At 35.7% G+C, this 17,977-nt stretch overlaps 1 long non-coding RNA gene across 2 annotated transcripts in view; it reads left to right on the top strand.

Moving 5' to 3' along the window:
- Positions 1 to 96: 96 nt before the first annotated feature.
- LOC123283902 (uncharacterized) overlaps positions 97 to 17,977 on the top strand; it is a 72,497-nt gene continuing 54,616 nt past the window's right edge. For both annotated transcript variants that reach the window (XR_006524671.2, XR_011503303.1), the window contains exons 1-2: positions 97 to 232; positions 4,764 to 4,842. This is a non-coding gene — a long non-coding RNA (uncharacterized lncRNA). The remainder of the gene's footprint in view (positions 233 to 4,763; positions 4,843 to 17,977) is intronic.

Here is a 17,977-nt window from a genome sequence, read left to right as displayed (position 1 = left end):
GTGCACAAATATTTTTGTTAGAAACAGCATAACCTCCCAGAGATATGAGTCCCACGGTTGAATTTCACACCATCTAACCAATTTTTCCTTTCCCAGGCACTCAGAAATAGTTCCTATCAGTCCAACAGACGTCTTTACCAATTTAGGGCTGTGTATTTGACCAGGACTACGGGAAGGAAACGTTAATCCTAAAAGAAAAAAAATCACTGAAATGATACTGGACTGTGAAATGGTACTGGACTTTGAGAATAATTAGAAACAGCCTTTTTATTAAGCCTAGACATAAAAATAATAACGACGTGAGCCTGCTTAGTGGCACACATTTGAATTCAATTCTGATCTTGAGTGACTTTTGTACTTCTCTTTCTCAAAGGAGTGTCAAGTCTTTTTGGAAGAATAGAGACCATTAAATGTATAATGCTCGCTTTAGATAGCAGGTTAAGGATCCACATTCATAGGAATGAAATATCAAGCACTATTTAATCTGTAGTCATCTCGTGTGATTGTTCTAGTCTACAAGGTTTTCTATTTCCAGGGAATAAATATTCTCTCTCCCCTGAGTATCCAGGGAATAAAAGGGTAACTAATCTGTGGCTTGTTATATAATTAAAGAAAATGAAAGTTGTAACATTAGCAAAGACTGAAAAAGTACGTTTAGAATTGATTCAAAATAAGAAGATTATATATCAAAACCTGTGCTGTGTAATGAAAGCTCTACTCAAAGGAAAATTTGTCATCTTAAATGTATCTGTTAGAAAACTAGAAAGATTTAAAATAAAAGTAAGCAATCAATCCAACCATGTAATAGGAGAACAAAAATAAATCCAAAAAAGGAATTAAGACAAATTGTTATAATTAATGAATAAAGCAAATTGAAATAGTTGATGAATTGATGATTCAAAAAATAAAAACTAATTCAGTGAAAGAGCATGAAATGGGTCAACCTCTGAAAATTATGATTTAGAAAAAATAAGGCACAGATTAAAAAATAAGGCTATATCTGCAGAAGATTAAAAAATTACTAAAATTGGCAAAAGAAGACCTGGAAAATCTAAAAAACACAAAAACTAGTAACAGACTTTGAAATGGTAATGAAATAATGACTTGCCCTCCAGCCCTCACCAAAGACTCCAAGTCCAGATGATATTCTGAGTAAGGATTAACAAACCCTTGAAACAGGAAATGTCTGTCTTAAACAGACTGATTATGGATACAAAGTAATAAATGGTAACACACTGAATCCAGTAATTTACTGTAAAAATAATACAGCGTGACCAAGTAGGGATTTATCTTGGGAATGTAAAAATGGCGCAACATTAGACATCTTTCAGTGGAATGCACTATATTCATATATTAAAGAAGGAAAAAATATTTGATCATCTCACTTGACTTTGAAAAAGTATTCTAAAAGGGTTCCAAATGTTTATAACAATTTTTAAAAAGTTTTTTGTAAAATAAAAAAATATAAAATAATTTCCTTGACTTTATAAAAGAATTTACCAAGGCATTGTCCTTAATGATGAGATATTAGAAGCAGGTCCACATCGACAAGAAGACAATTGTCCAACCTTTGCCTTAAGGTCCCAGCCATAGTCATAAAACAAGGGAAACAGCTCAAATATTAGAAAGGAAGTTACAAAACTGTTACAGTTTTCAGATAACAAAAGGATTTATCTGAAAACCACAATGGAACAAATTTTAAAACCAGTAAGGGAATTTAATCAAGATGGCCAAATATAAGCTCACCAGATAATAATCTATACCTTTTAGTCTCATCAGGAAGCTAATTAGAAAATAAAAATAGAACAAGAGGTCTATTTGTAACAGAAATAATCACATCAAATACTTAGGATTAATCCTAACAAGACTTCACTGGAGGGCCTAAAAGAAAACCTAAATAATAGGAAAAAAATACTTTGTTCATCAATGAGAAGGTTCAGTATTTTAAAGATGTCTGTTCTCTCCAAAATAATCTGTACATGAAATTTAGTATAATACTAATAAAAAAATAAAACAATGTTTTATGGAAATTTAAAGCCTGTCCTAAAATCCATAAAGAAGAGAGAATCTGTAAAAATAACGAAGATAAATCTATAAAAGAAAACCAAGAAAGAATAGCCTTGCCTACTACATATCAAACATATTATAGATTCATAGTAGTAAAAATAGTGTAGAAGTTAGACAGGAATCGAAACTAGATCAATGGAATAGGAGTGTAAAAATAGATGAAAGCATATATACTTATTTAATATGATAAAAGTGGCATTTTAAACAAAGGGGTAAGGTGTACTTTTTTTTTAATATCTACTTTTCTTTTAGGAAGATTGGCCCTGAGCTATCATCTGTTGCCAATCTTCCTCCTTTTTTTTTTTCTCCCCAAAGCCCAGTGCAGGGTTATGTACCCTAATTGTAGGTCATTCTAGTTCTTGTATGTGGGATGCCACCACAGCATGGCCTGATGAGTGGTGTGTAGGTCCATGCCCAGGATCCAAACCGACGACCCTTGGGCCACCAAAGCAGAGCACGTGAACTTAACCACTCAGTCATGGGGCCGGCTCCTGCATACATTTTTTAATACAAGTTCTTAGGAGAATCATTTACTTATTTAAAAAGATATAGTTTGTTCATATCTCATATTCATCGAGACAAATTTCAGTTGGTTATAATCTAAGCATAAATAGAATACTATAAAAGTATTACACTAAATTATAGTATAATTTCTTTTTGATAATGGGATCAAGAATGTGTTCTTAATAAAAAATTTCCCACAGCAAAGAAGTGAACTCAATGTCTATGTATACAAGGACTCATAATCTGTGGTATAGAATATAATGCAACAGTTTAAAGGAAAGAGGCATTGATAAGGAAAACATCAGGTTTTTGGTATCATGATAGTTATATTATGATATAATTTCTATAAAAGAGAAAGATGAAAACAACACTATATGTTTTCTCTGTAATTATTGATTTTTACAAATGCATAGAAAACAATCTAAAGTACCCAAATTAACCTGATATCTAATGGCAATGGTTGGCTGTGTAGAGGGGGACTAGAATTTAGGGTTATTGTCAAAGGTACATTGGCCTTGTATATAATATTTAAATTTTAAATAAGAAGAATATATAAAAATATATGGGTCTTCCTCACCAAAAAAAAGGAGAAGAAAAAAAAAGTATCAGTACCTATAGTTGTGAAAAAAAGTTTAAAAAACTGGATAAATTATAGGTAGATAGATAGTGAGGTAAATAAACATTGTGGGGAAAACCTGATTAATGTATTTTACAATTGCCACAAAGGAAATGACAAACATGAAAAAGATAAAATGTTATTAGAAATAAAACAGCTGTGTGGTTTGACAACTATGGGAAAGAATGAGCTTGTTTTACCAATTCAATTAAATCCCACAGAATCAAGCAGTTTTAATCTATTCTATGTTTTAGTAAAATGAAATACTATCAAAATATTTCAAAGGATAAGTTATTTCATTTAGAAATAGTTAAATGAAATAAGCATAATTTATACTGCAAATCAAAATATTTAAACCATGCTATTTCTGTGATATCGCCCAAGGCAAACTTTATCCAAATGTTCTTCTTTGAAGCTTAAATGCATAATATTAATCCATGGTTCATTTTAAGTATTTTAGTGCCTAAATAAGTTCTAGGAATTTCTCTGCTCAAAAATAGCCAGTGTTGACCATACAGGATTCAAAAGCAGTATGAACCCAAGGTCACTGAAATGGCCCTAAGAAAATAATCTTCCTGAAAATAAACACATAGACCAATCTTGTGCACATTTTTAGAACTACATGCTCTTTCTCCTTTTCTAACTGGCGGATCATTGGAAGCATATTTTAGCTCTACCAGGAAGCCTATTTTGACCTCTCCACTCCCTAAAAAGATAGAAATAAGGAAAAATAAGTGACTCTGACTCAGACCTTAAATTTTATTAAAATGAATGCCAGTAAAGACTTTTTAAAAGATAGGTAATACTTCTGGGTTTAGTGAGAAGAGTCTTCTTAAACATTGCTATTGGGAGAGCAATTTAACAATGTGGGCCAAGAACCTTGATAAATATTCAAATGATTGATCTTAGTGGATATATGTCTGGGGATTTATCCTAAAAAAATAGCAACTGGAAAAAGATGAAAATATCCTAGGATGTTCATTACAGCATCATTTATCAGAGGCAAACTAAAAGTCCAGCAATAGAGACTGCTGGTTACATAAACTATAATACATCTGTATGACACACTATTATTCATTCAAGAAGATATTTTTGAAGGTGAATTCATTTACATGGGATGATGCTTACGTTTAGTGAAAAAGACAAGATACAGAATTGTAATTACGATAATGAATGCACACACAAGCATATATACATACATATGTATAAATATCTCTGTGTGTCTACTTACCTACTTACTATCTACCTATACTTGAAAGGGAAGAAACAATTGCCAAGGGACTCCTGAGACAAAATAATATACTTTAATTTTTGCTACGTCAATGCCTCAGCCTAATTTGGTTCTTTGACCCTAAGCACGGCAAAAGCAAAAGTCTCTTTATTGTGTAAAGTGAAAAATAAGAGAACAATTAACAATAGCCCAATTGCCTCTCCCTCTAATTTCCCATCTTCAGCTCCCAGGGGGAGATTCTTTAAATCAGTATACTCTTCTTGGAGTAGATATGGATGGGCTGCTCTTGTTCAAAGACTTGGCTGCTACTGGGCCTTTATTTTCCATGTCTTTTCTTATTCTTAGGATTGAAGTGAGGAAGATGTGCGCGCTCTGAACCCCTGAAGCATGAGCCTCACTCCGTCCAACAGAAGGTGGTGCTGAGGTCTGTGAGTTCAGTATTGCCTCAAAAGGCAGGTTGTAACCTGTAAGCTCCTCAGTCTGAGAGTTGGAGAGGGAGGAGAAGGATCAGGAAGAGGAGGAAATTACGATGCTGACAGTTAACGAAAAAGCTGAATCTCAAATGATGAGAATGAGCAAGGTATTCACTGCTGTAGCCTTGTCATCCACTGGGGCTCAGCTGGGGCCAGGGCCAGAAGCATTACCACCAACTCCATTGCCACCACTGTCACCATCCACCCCAGCTTCTGTCCATCAAAACAAGGCTAATTTCTTGATAGTCACTCTCCCTCAAGGTTATTACTTTCAAAGTGGAATAGGACTGTATCTCTTGTGGGCACAATTGATTAGGGAGATAAGATTTGGCAATATTTGAAATCAAACATTTCTCTGGCTGTATTGTTGTAACTACTACAACGTTTGCTTCTAGTCAATTGTAACTTTTAATCCAAAACATGGTTATTACTGTGTAAACTCTGAATATTGGCATGACCTCTGCTTCTGCTTCTCTTTTTTCTAAGCTGAGTTGGCTACTTACTTTGTTTAACCTCATTTCATAAAGGTTAGATAACCACAAACAGAACTTTAAAAACAAAATCTGCTTTAGGCCTTGACCAACATATTAGGAACATTTACATTTAAGTTTTTGGATTGTGAGTAAATTTTATTTCATTTAAAATTTGTATTTTCCAAATTTTTTTGTAATGAGTATTACTTTTATACTGAAAAGAAAGAAAGAGACATGAATCTTGGATAATGTTTGACCTTTGTCCAAGCTATTTTAATGACATTTGAATCAAATCAACTTTACCGATAGGAACAAAAAATATATGTAAGATGAGCAAAGAAAAAAAAAGGACTTTGGTAATTTACCTCTCTATGCTTAATGTTTCTGTATTCTGTTTTTCATAATATAGTGTCATCAAATTCTGTGTCTTCTTCTGGTCTTTCAGGTTTCTACTTAAACCTTCCCAAATGATCCTATCTAATATCATTCCTCCACCTTTCCACGTATCTAGTAGGTCATATCATCCTGTACATTTCTTCCATAACTCTCACCATAAAATCTGTAAAAATTTTATTTGTTTTATTGTTTATTTTCCATCTCCTTACACCTGTAGGTAAGCTCCATGGGGAGGACATGAGCTGTGTGTCCTTTTTCTAGAATATTGCCTGGCATAGGGGAGTACTCAACTGAGATTTATAGACTCACTGATTAAATAAATAATATATCATTTTTACAGCTTTGCTAGGTTTTTTTTTTTCACAACCAGCCATCGGAATAGCTCACTGTATGTTGCCCTGTTTTGGGGGTGATTGATTCATACTCCAGTGATATCAAATAACTATTAGCTTTGCTTTTATTCCACACATGAACCAACAATACTTTTCCTGAAAATGAATAAAAAATAAGTTTGGATCATGTTGTTTTCACATAATTTTAAAATCCGCATGCAACAGTATTTTAGACTCCAGCTAGAATGGAACTGAAAGTACTGAAATTCCATGAGAAAAGCTATTCCTGTAAAATGTCCAATCTGATTTTACAAACTAAGTATGTTCAGAAAGGTTGTGGAGAATGTAAAAGAGATTTTAGATGCTAAGGCCATGAATATCTCAGAACTAGTCTCAAAAATTGATCCCAAAATTCACTATTTCTGCCTTTCTTACTATACAAAATGTATTGCACATTTTATTTTAAAATAAATGATCAAAGTAGTGATGAAAACAAACCATTATACATTGCGCTTACGATGCGCCAGGCACTGTTTAAATGCTTTCTGTATATTAACTCATCTAATCTTCTGCACAACCCTATGAGATAGTGATTATTATCATCTTAATTTACAGATGCAGAAACTGAGGCACCGCGTGAGCACATTAGATAGCAAAAAGCCTCCACAGCAGCTTCTCTGCTTCCTTCATTAAGTGCGCTGCTTCAGTTTACAAAGTAATTGTTTCTCCTCTCCAAAGCGATTGTTGACTGGTCCAGGGTCATGCAGCTTGGCAGAGCCAGGATCTGAGCACAATCTGTCAGCAGAGGTTTTCTTCTAACTCTGTCTGCTCTAATGCTTCTCCAAAATATCTGTAACAGATGAGAAGTCTTAGATGAGCTGTCTGTTATTTACACGCGGCACCTGTGGTGTAGGTGTGAAGGACATTGGAATTGGATTCAGCAGTCTTAGGATAAAAATCTTAGCTCTGTTCCTGAACCTGCTACAAACAGTAGGTTCAGTTTCCTGTAGCTTGTTTCCTTAGCTTTAAAATGGAGATACAAATCCTCCATTGTTGTGTTTTTGTGAGCATTCACTGATTAAATGGGTAACATGTGCTGCATAATTCTGGAAACCTTAAAAAATTTTGTGAGTACTTTCTCCATGCATTGTGGCTGCCTGTTTACAGACCTGTTTATTCCCTCTATAAATAATGAAGCTCATGAAATTATTTAAGGAAATAATGGACATCAAATATTCGGTATTGCTGATCTAAAGCAGGAAATCAAGATTCTTCCCAAGTCTTTTACATTCAAATATTCAATTCAACAAATTTTTCAAGTGTGGTCGGGAACCAAACACTGAACAGCTCTGCAGAGAGTAATGGGAGGAAAAGCTATGGTCATTGTTCTCACAAATCTTGGACCACAAAGGAGATAGGACACCAAAACCAAAGCGGGTCATGATATGCTCTGTGAGAGGAAAAAAAAAAGCTCTGTGAATTCAGAGGAGGAGGAAGCACTTTTGGGTGGGGGAGATTAGGAAAGAAGACTTTCAATACATGGATGTTAGCAGAAAACAGGAGCAAAGTATGCAAAGAAATTAGGTTCTATCTGATTCAGTTGCAGACATTCATTGAACATCTACTCTTTTCAAGTCATTGTGCTAACTGGGGAATCAAGGAGAGGAAGACAGTTCCCGAACTCAGAGCTTAGAGTTTGGGGAAGACGGTGTAAGTTAATTCTCTCTCCACAGTAGCACAATGCCAGAAGAACACACACAAACTAATAACTATACTCCACAGAGATGTAGTAAAAAAGGAAGTAGGTATAATGTCCTACATGAATATTGATGAGGAAGCATTTAATTCTATGAGAGACAGAGAAGGTCCAGGCAGTGCTACAAAATGAAAGGAATAGTTGAGCAGAGCCTCAAATGAAGCTGAAATAGACAGTTTCTAAGTGGATAAGAGGAAAAGAAACAGATAGTTCAAGCAAAACACACATGACCATGGATTTTGGATGTTTCTCTTGTCACGTTTTTAGAAAATCACAAAACTGAGGACGTGGTGGGGTGGAGGGGTAACTCTTAATTCTCCCATTTTTCTTTCAGAATATAGCTCGTCTCTCCTTTTGCTTTCAAAAACATTTTGTAATTACTTGGCTTGACATCAGGATCTTCTACTTGGGCACAGATCTCAGAAAGCTAAACTGTCTCAGTTTCACATGTCAATCTCTGCTCCCTGCTAGAGAATGTCCCAGAAGGTTGTGATGGGGGTGGGTTGGGAGAATGATGTATTTGAGTGAAGTAGGAGCAGGTTTGAAGTGGTTGTAGGTGATAATAGGGGAAAATGATGAATTAAAGTTTTAAAAAGTTTATATTGTGAAAAATTTCAAACCCATAGTGCATAGAACAGCATAACTCCTTCCTTTTGTCCCCCTAAATATTATTTTAAAATAAATTTGAGACTGCATGTCATTCATCCATAAGTATTTTAACATATATCTCTAAAGGCAAAAGGACTCATTATAAAAAAAAATGCAGTTAACATACCTACAAAATTTAGCAATATTAACTAACTTTTGAACATTTTGAGCCTGAGGAGCTTATAAAACATCAAAACATCTAGTTTTGATGCTCTGAGGAGACCTTAGGGCTAGAGATGAAGGAACTTGGTGTCATCAACACGTGGGAAATGTCAAGGATTAGGAAATAGGTGACATCACCCAGGAGTCAAAAAAGAAGGGAAAAAATAGAAGAAGGTGTTAGGGACAAAATTTGAATAAAGGCTATAGACACTATGAATTTGAAGAACTTGAAGATCTGTGAGGGCTGCAGGAATGAAGAAGTCTCTCCTTTTGTGAATAGAATGAGACTTAAGCTAAGCCTTGAAGGAGGACAGTTCTTAAGTGGATGGTGGAAATGGTGGTGGTAATTCATCTGAGGGAAACGGTGTGATTACATGAAGCTTGACTGGTACAGAGGCTCACCTCACAGGAAGGAAGGAAGCGGTAGGAAATGAGGTTGTCTAGGTAGGGGAGACTACAATAAACATGTGCAAGTCCAGAATTTGCATTTCATTCACTGTTTCAATAAGTATTTGTTGAACATGTACAATATACCAGAGACCATATTAGGAGCCAGGACTACAAAGACTTATGAGATTAGACTTCTGCTCTCAAGTAGATTTAGGTCTAGTGCGGGAGGCAGATAAGCAAAACTATCACACTTATTATAAATCATCCAATAAGCATTTATTGAACATATTCTATGGGTCAGTCACCATGATGTGTGCTGCAAACACAATAAGTAAGTCATGGTCCTCAAGAAACCATTGAACCATTAATGAGTTTTGACTGGGAAGCTGACAAAAGAAAAAGCATTTTTAGGGGAGGTTATTTTTCTCTCTGCACCAACAATGGAGTAAAGGATAATCTGAGTCAAGAAGACAGAGTGGTGAATCTTAAAAGAAGGTAGCAGCAAGAAGAATGGAGATAAAGGTATTATACAAGAGATGTACTAGTGGAAAAAAATAGTAGGAGAAACTGAGTAACTGATGTCCAGAAGTCTCAGATGAGGTGGTGGAGGCAGTATATGTGTGTGTTTCAGGTGTGAGCCATATCAGTTCTCTTTTTAGTTGTCTGAAAATTTTCTCTGTGACTAACATTAAACTGTATACAGATGAGCTTTCCCTGAGGCTAAGAAAATTTTAGTTTAAATGTGGTAATGTCCTGAAACATCTTGCTGGGGACATCAAGTTCCTTAGAAGGAGAACTTCCCAGTTCTTTGCTTTGATGTGCCGATCTGGATCTGTTCCCCTCAAATGTGAGTGTTGTCTTAATAAAGAAAACACAGTGCCTTTTGGATATCAATATTAAGGTTCACTTGGAGCATTCAGAATGTTTCTTAAATGATTGACCAAAGTAAACTCTTATGCTCTCTGTGTGTTCACTTGGAGTCAGAAAACATTGCACAGATGAAAAACAATCAGTAAATTATTTCCAAGGATTGGAAACAGAAATCCTCAGATGATTCACTGATGATTCAGATTTCTGTGTATCGCTTCTACTCTACTTGTTGCCAAGGGAACTTGGGGCCTACTTCCTACCACACTATGGCTATAAAAAGTACCAGCAAAAGCCACAGGAGAGTAACTTCTGTACTCTTATTAAAAATGTCTGACAGACTAAATGTCAGTTACACAAAAGAGATTTAAATTTTATCTGTGAAGGTCATATCCATGAGACACTGAGATGCCACGTTGTTATTCTATTTATCTATCAACTGCTTTTGTTCCGCTGCTTTCCTCATACAGAGCATTTTCTACAAAGAACATAAGATGCAAACAGAAGCTGTATTTTTCTCCATAAAATCCACACCATTGGACCAATGCGCTTTTGCAGTAATAGCCATGGCCTGTGAAATCTGTGTTAACTTCAGCCAGGGTTAGAACCCACAGTCATGCTGCCAGCTTCTCTGGGTCATTAAGAAAAGGACATGAGACAAGAAGAGGGAGGTAGGTTGACCACCATGAGTGGTTCCCGCACATCTTCACTCTTGTAGCCACAGTGTGTTGATCTTTCCCTGGCAATCATCTTTATCAAACAACATAAAAATATAACAGAGTCAAATATTCATAAAAGAAAACCAGTCATGGATATATGCTTCCATTACATATATAATCTAAATTTTGTCCTTTAATATGTGCTTTGAGTTAAATTCTTATCTGGAAATAGGGAATGAAGGCTGCCTTTATGGATAGGAAGACATATATAGAACATAAGTTAACAGCACAGAAAGCACACTCTGTGCTTACAGAGGGTGGGATCTCCCATCCACTCAGAAGGCCTGGTAGGACAAGACAATTGAAAGCATTCCAGGACTAATATTTTTTTCATTTGGCTTTGATTCTTTGGGAAAATTTGTAAAGAAAGGAAGTTTCCTCTTTTAAGATGGACACATTTTTCTCTTTACGTTTCCATAAGACAAGAGAGAAGCTACCAGCTATTCTTACATGAGCCCTGTCTAAGAAGTATGAGATGCCTAATAAGTTTTTATGCTTAAAGTTATATAACATTAGAGCCCTTCTGCTCTTTGAAGGGGTATCATGATCGAATGAGGTTATAAATTTAAATTTATTAAGTGAATGTTAAGTATTACTTGTAATAAACAGTGATTCCTATAATAAACAGGAATAAACAGTGAAAATGCAAACCTGATCACATCATCCCTTCCCACCTTAAGATCTATCATGTTTCCTATTCTTACAGAATAAAATCCAACCTCCTTTTCATAGGATTCAAAGTCCTTTAAGGCCTCATCTCACACCCCTTTGTACTTAGGCAATCCAGAGCTCCTTATAGCTCCCAACTCCTATTATTGCTCCACACCTCTGGGACTTGGCACATGGACCTCGCTAGGCCTGGAATGTCTTCATTCTCTTCCTATGTAGTTGATTCCTATTTATTCTCAATACTTACTTCGAATATCACCTACTCTGCTGAGCCTTTCCTGATTCAACTGCCTGTCAAAAGCAATTCTTATGCAGGACCTCTGACTTTGTTTATATTTATAATATTACATTTGCAATACGATATGTTAACTATTTGTTCATGTGTGTGTGTAATTTTTCTTCTATTATACTGCATAATTCTTGGGAGCCAGATCTATATAATTATTTTTTTAATCTTTGTCTTTCCAGCACTTTGCACAGTATCTAGTATACATTAAGCTGTTTGTAACTTTTTGTTGAAATCTTTTCCATTTTGCAAACCTTATGATTACAGTTAGAGGAAAATTTGTTTAAAATAAATGCATCACTAGAAAATGTTAGTGATACATTAAATAGACATTGCATATCTGTGCCTTAGTTCTCTTCTACAAGGCATTCTGTGTCCAAAATTCCTTCTTGGATAAATAAGGGAAGGGTCAAAATGTCACAAGTCAGATGGATGTTAATGAAAGGAGTATTTGTTCAACGAAGAAGAATGACAATAAGGTCTTCCCAATCTCTGATGTTGCTACTAGCTGGTGGAAAAATTAAGACATGGTTTTTCTGATTGTCCCAAGGACTCTCAATGGGACCAACATAAAAGTCTGCTTTAATATCTGATTCAAAGCTATGGAAGCTTTGCAACAGGCCTGTCAACCAAGAAGTGTGAGAGACGAGCTCATTCCATCAAATTCACTGTTTTTTTTTTCTCAGGGTCCTCACATGTCATGGGCCCAAGTATATCAGAAGCCCCCATCCCTGGGAATGAAGGATGAAGGCGAACTGACAGGAGTAGATGTAGGAGAGGAGTTTTATTTTTAAACAAGATTTAACATACTCTACTTCTTCTGTAAGATCCTAGGTATCAGTAGTGCATGGCTTGCTGTAAAGGAAACTAGAACCAATGCTGGGCACTGAGACTTTTCATCAGCAACTGGGACCTTGCCCGGCAAAAGCTGTTGTAGCACTGTGTTGAGGTTAGTGGAGCTAAACCTGGAGTCACATCCACTAAAATGAGAGATGCCAGGACATGCTGAGAAAGCTACTACAGAAATAGCGTAATTGAGCCACATGTTAGAGTAGGGTTAGGAAATGAAGAGAAACCAGGCTGAGATGTAATTAAGGAGTAGAGGAGATCTTTGAACAAGCATCTGGAATATCAACTAGGCTTTGAGTCAAGTATGGACAGGTAATCTTAGTATAAAGTGCTTTTTAAACAGTGGGAAAATACTATCCATTGCCCCTATGGGGGTGAAAATATTCTTCAGAAAGAGGAAAGAGTAGAGAACTTGTTTGTTCCAGGGTATCTAAAACCTCAGGGGAGTTACAATTTGGAATTACTGCCCACTTCCCTCATGGTGGCACTCCTGGTCCAACTCCATGGAGCCTGTGTTTTCCCAAGATAGAGGCTTACAGAAAGTACAAAGTGAGTGTGAGAAATGCAGGGCAGATTTCAAGAAATGTGTCAGGCAATCTGAGTACATGACAATGTCCACTGACCTGTGCGGTGTTTCCCTTGTCTTTGATAAATGGACTTTTGTTTTTCACCAGAGTATATTTCTCTGTTGGATGTTGTCATCTGGATGTTTGTGCATTTGGCAGTCAGGACTCTCAAGAATTCTTACAAGGGATAGTCAAAGACCTTGGCTGACATCCAATTCTGGAACAAGATGGCATACACTCACTTTTCCCTGCTTCTCAGTGGTGTCTTCCTCCAGAAGAACATCCAGTGAAAGTAGGTAGCCCAAGGAAGTACCTTCCACCCCAAAGAGGGCACCAGAAGGGACTGAGCAATAACCCTACCAGAATCAGAAGAATGAAGCCAACCAGAATCACATTGCAAGGGATCAGAAAACTAAACTGTCATTGGAACTAAAGCCAACAAAAGTAGGCCAGAACCTATCAGCTCAACCTAAACATGGCAACTCTGTGAAAACAGAAAATATAAATAGGATCAGGGGTCTCTTGATAACCAAAATGCCCAGGATACAATAGAAAATCATTCATCATACCAAGAACTAGGAAAATCATAACCTGAGTGGGAAAAGACAATCAACTGATGCCAATAATAAGATAAATTAGATGTTGGTGTGTCTGACAGTGATTTTAAAGCAACTGTCATAAAGTGCTTCAAAAATCAATTACAAATCCTCTTGAAACAAATGAAAAAATAGAATACCTAGCAAAAAAGTAGAAATTATGATAAGCTATGACAAGCTATGGATTGCGAAAAAGCCATGGATTTTATGGATTTGCAAACCATCTATCTGATAAGGTGTTAATATCCAAAATACATAAAGAACTCATGCAACTCAATAGCAAAAAAAACCCCAAATAATCAATTAAAAAATGGGCAAAGGACCTGAATAGACGTTTTTCCAAAGAAGATATATGAATGGCCAACAGTTACATGAAAAGGTGCTCAACATAACTAATCAGAAGGGGAATGGAAATAAAAACCACAATGAGATATCACCTCACACCTTTTAGAATGTCTGTTATCAAACAGACAAGAGATAACAAATGTGGGCAAGGATGTGGCAAAAAGAGTACACTTGTGCACTGTTGGTGGGATTATAAATTGGTACAGCCACTGTGGAAAAGAGTATGGAGGGTCTTCAAAAAGTTAAAAATAGAACTATCATATGATCCAGTGATCCCACTCTTGTAATATATCTGAAGGAAGTGAAAACACTATGTCGAACAGATATCCACACCCCCAAATTCATAGCAGCGTTATTTACAATAGCCAAGAGGTGGAAACAACCTAAGTGTCCATGGACAGATGAACGGACAAAGAAGTTGTGGTGTACATATATATATATATATATATATATACACACACACACACACACACACACACACATACATACAGTGGAATATTATTCAACCATAAAAAAGAAGAAGACCCTGCCATTTGTGACAACATGGATGGACTTTGAGGGCATCATGCTAAGTAATATGTCAGACAGAGAAAGACAAATATCATATGATCTCACTTGTATGTGGAATCTAAAAAAGAGAGAGAAAAGAAAAAAACAAACTCAAAGAAAAAGAGATTAGATTTGTGGCTCCCAGAGGTGTGGGGAGGGAGGCATGCAAATTGGATGAAGATGGTCAAAAGTTACAAACCTCGGAAAAAAAGAAAAGTTATGGAAAAGACTTGTGCAAGCTTGTGTAGCACCATTTCCAGGCCAACTTCCATGACTCTTGTGTTTCAACTCATCATAATTATTACACATGGGATTAATAGTTGTGGATTGGAATAGACCCTGGGACAAATAAGGATATGTAGTGGCTCTTAAATTTCTTTAGCTACAGTCAGTGTTTCACACCCCTCTCTATTTTCCCAATTTGCTTCAGTAAATTAAACTCTTTAGGAAAGATAAGATTGTAGTATTCTAAGAAATAAAAATAACATTTATTCATGCCCTGTTCTGCGATTATCCAACTGAATTTGACTTATTGTCAAAATTGTTTCATAAGAAGGTCCTGGTTGAAGTATCTTCGAGCCTATATCTAGTTTCAAGATAGATGGTCTTACTGAGGCCACCTATACTGAATAGAAACTGAAGTCACAGCTAGTGATCAAAATCACCTTTAGAATTCAGAAACCCTACGTTGAATAGCCCTGCCCTCAGCTCCCAATTCAGCGTGCACTAAGTGAAGTGAATTTTATTCTTAGAACATTTTAAAATTCACATCTGTTATACAGCAAGCAGTCAAAACTGTCAGGCAGACACCCAAGAATGGTAGCAGGGTCTCCAAGCACTGGCAAAGGCATCTCGCCCGGAAAGATCCTGGGAATAAGGCATTCAACCAAATGTAGTTGTAACTGACCACGGTGAAAAGGGGAAATAATACTACCTGTATGTTGGTTTGTCAAGTCAAGAAAGCTCAACCAGAGGGCTAAAGCAGCTTGAGACCCAACGGAGTGGTGGGGGAGGGGTCCCAAACAATGGCCATAAACGTTGCTGCTCTCTGAAGCCGATTTGTGGCCTGACTTAAAGGGCCAAAGTGGGAAGACAACTAAGAGGGTAAGACAACAAACAATTATCCCAAACAGGTCTTTGAATCGTAGCCTTGGTAGTGAAGAGCTGAAACGTTCATCTATGGATAACTGAGTTGTAACGATTTTATGTCGTTTCCCATCAGTGGAAGAAATACTTCCATTGCGTTTTCAGGTTGTTGCTGAAATGATGTGTTATGACATAAGATTCAAACTCAAATGTACCAAAGGTCAAACCTGTTCAATCTGCCCAAAGGAAACATCATAATGAAATTCCTAGAGAGGTTTAATATGTCAAATATAATTATCTCAGTCAGTCGTTCAACATTTTTGAGCACATTTCTTTGTACAAAGTTCAGCATAAGTCCTTTAAATCTGTATTTTCCATCAGACTATTTTATTGGTATAAGTTTTATCTTTGAATAAAAGCAGGAGTACAATTCTCAAAGATCACAGTAGTTCTCGTACGAATCATTTTGGTTCATAGATTTCTATGTCAAGTCATAAAATGTCCCTTCATTCTAATCTTATAAACATTTTCTATCTCTTGTCAGAAATATTTTGACATATGACCAAAGATAAATAACCCTGCATCAAGGATAAATATGATTGACCATATAATCAAGGATAAACAAACATAAACTATTTTGTATTATAATTAAATGATTTTCAAATGGAAACATAAATCTAAAGATAAATGAATAAATCTCCAAATTAGTAAAGATAATATGGCATATAGCTATCAAACTTAATTCTTTTTTCACACATTATGAGGAAAATAAAATCTCCAATGATAAACACTGTCTTATATTATTCCAAGATCAACTGCTTTAAAAATATTTAATGTCTGCAGTAGTTAGATGAGTTAACATACTGTCTAATGTTGTTATTTAGACCAAAGACTTAAGCAAATGTCCAGTATGTGAAATGAATAAGGAAATACTTGCTTTAATTTACACATGATATTTTTGAGTGAGACATTTCTTTTTCTTTGAAACAGTGTATGTTTAAAATGGCCAGAGATTGCATTTGAATTCATGTTCCTAATGAAGCTCTTTAAGCTTTTATTTCCTTCGGAATGCTCTACATTAAGCTACTTTGTTTTAAGTTCAATGTGAGGAAACCTCTTATTTGTTCTTTTACCGTAAAAGGACTTTGGTAAACAATTTTGTTTCTTATCCTGGCCTACAATCATACATGTTCACCGGGCAAGATAAAGTCTCTGAGGTTTTCATCTAAAGATGACTTTCAAAGACTGCAAACTGTACTGTGCCTAGTGCGTCACATAACATTGGTAAATGGTAGATGAGCAATTTACTTTGATAGTTTCATTTATAAGCCTTTTTTCCGCTTTTATTCTTTCATGTTTTTACTGTCTTCATTACCCTACTATGCAGCCTATTGGTAGCTGAAGAATACCAATAGCAAATGTTATTTCATTTAGTGGATTTTCCAGTTTCAAAGGAAACTTACATTTTAGCATAATTTGAAAATGACTCTGAGGAGATTCATTTCTGATATTTGAAGACAGCTGTTTGTGAAATTTGAAAACTCAAATATTACTACTTTTTTCTTTTGGTGAGGAAGATTTGCCCTGAGCTAACATCTGTTGCCAATCTTCCTCCACTTTGTATGTGGGATGCCACCACAGCATGGCTTGATAAGCGGTGTGTAGGTCTGTGCCTGGGATCCAAACCTGTGCCGCAAACCCCAGGCTGCCAACATGGAGTGCATGAATCTAACCACTATGCACCAGGCCAGCCCAGAAATCTTAATTTTTCAATCAGTAAATATTCTTTCAGTGATGTCTTACAAGTGGTAAACATTCAATAAAAAACGGTTTAATGAATAAATGAATGGTATAGTCCTAAATACACAAGAATACTAAAGTTCTTAAAATTATTTTTAGTCATACATCCATAATTCTTTACAAATCCATTTCTAGACAATATTATCTTCCTCTTGGATCATTAGTACTGTCTTTAGTGGAAAGAGAGTGAGCCTTGTGATCTTGCAGGACTGAGTTCATATGCCTCTACTGGCTGTGTGACATTGAGCAAGTTGCTTAGCCTCTCTGAATCTGTTTTTTTTTTTTTAAAGAATTGGACACAAAATATATAAATTATATATAAAATATATAAAGAACACATTCAACGTAACTGTTTAATAAACTCTAGCCATTATTGTTATTATTATTATTGTTATTATTAAATTGTTAAAGCTACTTTTTGAAGCTATTTGAAAGAGGGTTTCTTGAGCCACTTTATTTTCATGTATATTTGTATATTCTCATACAATATTATCCAAGTACCATAGAGATATGAAAATGAATGGATGGATGTGAATAACTCATATTGAATAAAAATAACTATGCTAGACAGAGGAAAGTTTATTAGTTTTAAGACCA

Source organism: Equus asinus, chromosome 1, assembly GCF_041296235.1.
Source record: "Equus asinus isolate D_3611 breed Donkey chromosome 1, EquAss-T2T_v2, whole genome shotgun sequence".
NCBI lineage: Eukaryota > Metazoa > Chordata > Mammalia > Perissodactyla > Equidae > Equus > Equus asinus.
Note: the sequence above shows the minus strand (reverse complement) of the source record. Positions and strands in the feature narration are given on the sequence as shown.